Genomic DNA, 5237 nt, shown 5'->3' with positions numbered 1-5237 from the left:
ATATATATATATATAAGACATCTCATTAGAATACCAAAAATGTAGCTGATATAATATGTAAATTGAAGATTTGACAGAGATATTGAATAATTTCTGTTGGACTGCTTATGAAGCGTATCATAATAATTAAGTATTCTCTATGATCTAACGCTGTCATTGTCCGAAAATCGCTAGGGCTCTAACCCCTTTGGCTACTGGTCACGTGGGATCAATTCTGCAGCAAATGCAATCTACATGTTCAACTGTTAGTTCATCGCGCCTGTCCAAATGTGGTTCTATATTTAATATGACGCCGCCATGATTATATATACTATTCTACTAATACTACCTACTCCTCCTCCTCCTCCTCCTCCTCCTCCTAATAATAATAATAATAATAATAATGATGATAATAATAATAATAATAATAATAATAATAATAATAATAATAATAATAGTAATAATAATAATTATTATTATTATTATTACTAATAATAATAGTAGTTGTGGTTGTGGTGGTAGGAGTAGCAGCAGTTAGTATTAGTAACGCTTACTAATAGTAGCAGCAGTATTGTGTTACAACTATATTTTTTTTTAAATGCATAAAATATAATTCAAATAATCAACTGAATGGTGGTAATCTTGAAATGCTTGTGTGCCTACTTAATTCCCATGCTGGTGAAATTCTTAAACCTTCTGACCCAATATTTAGAAATAAAGGGCTTATGGGCTCCTTGGAGAGTCAACGACCAATCATGTTTAGTTTAAGGAATATGTTTAGTTTAAGGATTAGGTGTTTCTTTTTCTTTTGTTCTAACTTTTTCTTTTTTTCTCTTTTTTATTTATTTTCTCTTAACTGCATAAATCAGAGCGAGATCCAACACGTTTACAGTTTTTACATTGAATTTGACACTCGGCGCTATGAATCTGCTGGAAATAGTGCGGTATAAATGTTTACAAATATAGATATAAATATAGATATAGATATTATTAGGCCTATACATGAACAACCAAAGGCTTGATCTTAAACTTTCAAACGCCAAAATACCAAACGTAAGGATCTCGATCTCTTATTTAATTCCCAATCTCTCTTCGCTTTTAATAACGTATTTTTAACGATCAGATATCAAATTAAATTTGAAACGTTGGGCAGATGTCCATCCGAGTGGGAAGACCTAAACGATGGGTATTTTTTTACCTTATTAAAAAGTTCTCACACACGGTTGCAGCTGTATATGTTCCGCAGTAAATTTTCAGCTGTATCGATGAGCTTGTTAAGACATAACCATAGTGACGTCGAAACCAAAACATAGGCCTAATTGGTTTTTTTTCTTCTCCTGACATTGAAATAAACGCACACGTTTTTGTTTATATTTTTTCGATTATCCTAGTAAAATCCAGGCTTTCTCGACCCCAACCTGCTTTTCATTAGGCTTTATAAATAATAATGTATACTACTGTACTAATAGTCACGTTTATTCATTGACAATTACATACATATCTATGGATCGTGCGTCGAAAACAAAGGATTGGATTTATCAACGACGTCGCGGTATTTTATTTTGATTCTTACATTCGATTCGAATAAAATAACAAAGCGTTTTAACAAAGAAATACTTAATGCATAAAGCGAATACTTTTTATACTGTTTTCCTTTGAGGTATAAATTTAGAATTTTTTCTCTTCGTGATAATTTGTTTTCGGTTGAGGAAAGATTCTTCGGTGAAATCGGCAGTTGTAAGTTTGGTCGGGCTTCGTTGACTGTCTGATTGCGCGTGTATCCTAGGTAATTAACCGCAGAATTTACCACCTTTTTACGAATTCTCTCCTTCAATGTGGTCGTTATGGGTCTCAAATTTGTTCTCATTTGAATAAAACATAAAGGTCATCTTCATGTTGTTTTGTTTCATAACTATGATTTATGAACACTTCACGATAACGGAGTTTTCTCAGACGCCTAATCTACATTACAGAACATACACTTATGTTGACCGTTGTGTTTTTCGTCGATTTCGTTTTCTTTTTATATATATATCTGTGATTTTTCTTGTGTGGGTGTCAATAGAAATCTTCTTATCATCCTAGATGAGAAAAAAAAATGTTGACGCCACAGTCACCACTTTCATCGTTATATAATTTAAACTAAATGCAATATTTGGTATTGTCGGATATAATAACACTTGCAAAAAGCTAATGAAGTATTAGATGGACACTACGGTATATCAGTATATGGTTATTTACAGGCCTATGTATAAATACATACATATATATATATATATATATATATATATATGTAGCCTATATATATATATATAAATCAAGATAGCCGTTAACACTGTTAATTTAGCGTTCGTATAATTGTAGCATTTGTAGCAAGTTTACGAAAACGATAACGATACGTTTACGTCAACATTTCTAGACAACTGTTCACCTACAATAGCAAACTTATCACAACCTTTTGCATCAATCAAGAGTCACAGCTCGCGGCATATTGTCAAGAATGTTTAGGCACGAATGACGTATTCGTATTCGTAAGGTTGCGAAATCACGTTATTACCACAAGACGACAGAACTTATCTGTTTATTGTACTATGAAATATTTTTGAATAAATAAAAAAATTAAGTAATAAAATTAATGAATGATGTATATATACACATATATATACATATATATATATATATATATATATATATTGATATTGATATTTTCATTATTGTCATTAGAATTGTATTAATTTATCAAGCACTCGTTGTAAAAGATACTCAGAATAAATGTCGTGTTTGTAGGTTTTATTCAAAAACGATATTTTTATCCGTAGTCGCAAAAGCTCAAATCACAAAGTTCAATTTCAAAGAGTAATGCAAGTTTAACCAATTTGATGACGATGACATGTAATGAAATTAATGGTGGGTTACCTTCAATAAGGAAATGTTGTGTCTATCACGATCTTGAGGTAAGTGAATGAATTGTGGGATTGCAGTCCATTCAAAAATTCAAATAATTGAATTCAATTGCCTCATATTTCCATACTTATTCAACTTACGTGTTTAGAATGAAAAAAGGCACATTAAAATTAATTGTATTTTAAATATATGACCTAATTAACTTAACTATTTTTTGTCTAGAAATAATATAAGTATCTTCATTATCATACGGTAAGTATTATTACTGTTATTGATGGTAGTATTATTATACTTGTTATTATATTTTTTATTGTTGTTGTTGTTGTTGCTGCTGGTTTTGTTTTTGTTTTTGTTTTTGTTTTTGTTTTTTTTTCTGTTGCTATTTCTGCTGTTGGCATCTTGTTTTCATCCTTGTTTCTAGTAAAAGTATTGCTAAAACATCGACGGCTATTTAAAAAAACTCTAAACATCAAAGTTTGGCAAATATTGTCATTTTTTACTGTTAAAGATGCAATATACTGTTGAACTTCAACTTAATTTTGTATGTCTACGCAACTTATTATCTTACAATTAAGCATTAAATGAGACAAAATTGTCCCCGTCCAGTAATGGACAGTTAACTATCGTTGCAGTATTTTTTTTCTGTTTCTAGTTGCAAGTTAATAGCTTATTTGATATTTTTAAATGAGCTATTCAATATTTTAATTGACTTTCCCCGATAACTCTTTGAAGGGAGTACGACCCTAATTCCTTTTAAGAATTTTGAAAATCACACAAGAGAAGGCATCTTTACTACATTCCGTAAAGTAAAACAATTATGATTTTGAGTTATGGATATATTGATAATAAAAAAATATTTACGTCATGCAACATTGGGTTAAACAAGGTGTAACGAACGAACTGTTTTCATACATCATTTAAACTTCAAATTAAGAATACTATAATCATGAGAACATGTTGAGTGAATAGAGTTTACTGCCATCAATTTCATATTAATCCGCCACTCGTCATTGAACACACCGTAAAACAGACTTTGATTTACTTTGTAACGTAATATTAGAAATAATATTCAAAGCAGTGATTAGAGTAAAATATGACATGTTTAGTTGTGTGGAACATGTTCATGTCGTTATCATTCCGACGTATATGCTAAATTAAAATCACATGCCTATACGAGACCATAATACTGCCATTCCTTATTACCTGCGGAACATCGTGATACCACGTCCACGTTAATAAATACGTCTATGATTTTGTCATTATCATTATAATTATGTATGTAGGCCTAAAAAAAGACTAGGCCTATAGGCTTATATGACATTAAGCAGTGGTCGTAAGTGGGAAATGTTCGTAAATTGAAATTTTAAGTTAATCTAATGTCAGATTATGAAGTTGTTATGAGGCGTATTGTAACTCGAGAAAAGACAATAGGCCTACCTTTTATTGGTAAATTGTATTTAAATGTTGTGTTGTGTGTCGTAAACCAGCATGACGGATACAGCCGATAATTTTACGTCACTACGACCATACTCATTCTCATACGGTTTAATTGAAAGCTAATGTAGGTTTTTGAAATGACAATAATAATGAGTTTCATCTTTAAATAATGTAATTATTTAATGTTACTCTTTGACATTTTCGTTAAAAATTCCCGCTAAAATCAGTACCTATATTTACAGTATGTTTTATGTCATAAACAAGAGCGCACATTTTGTGTACAGTATGCATATAATTTATTAAATTAAGACTTGATTGTTTACGATGGCGATTTAGCTTAAAAATTTAGATATATTTAGTCTCAAAATAAATATCATAATTTATATGTCAATAATATCGTATTATTACGATATTTGATTCTGGCAACCATTAAACTGCATCTTAGCCTCAGCATAGGTAAACAAACCATGCAGTAAGTCCGACGATCCAATGTTATACCATGCTTGGTTCTCCAGGACGTAGGCCTCCTATTTTTACGATATCACGGGTGCCGGAAATCAGAAGTTCGACTGGAGTCATACCGCTAGAACATGAAAACCTATACAGTACTTGCATTTGTACTGCCACAGATTCTATCCAGATAGCTACACCCCTACAACGTGTAAAGAAACCTGAGGATATGCAATGTTTAACCTATTTACAACTTGAATTTCTGGACTGTATGTTTCTTCTGTATTTCAAATTAACTGTTTTATTTATCGTCTTGTTAGCATCAGAAAGCACCAAATTTTACTTGTATATGGGCATGCAATATGCCTATGTTGTTATACAATGTCACATTAAATGAATTTCATATCTTCCTATATAAACTAGAGGGAAACGGTACGCCTATGACTCCGTCTTGAAAACATTTAGCC

Source organism: Anneissia japonica, unplaced genomic scaffold (assembly GCF_011630105.1).
Source record: "Anneissia japonica isolate Jap-2015-1 unplaced genomic scaffold, ASM1163010v1 scaffold288292_len1863012_cov191, whole genome shotgun sequence".
NCBI classification, from domain to species: domain Eukaryota; kingdom Metazoa; phylum Echinodermata; class Crinoidea; order Comatulida; family Comatulidae; genus Anneissia; species Anneissia japonica.
The sequence above is the reverse complement of the archived record's forward strand: the minus strand, read 5'-3'. Positions refer to the sequence as shown.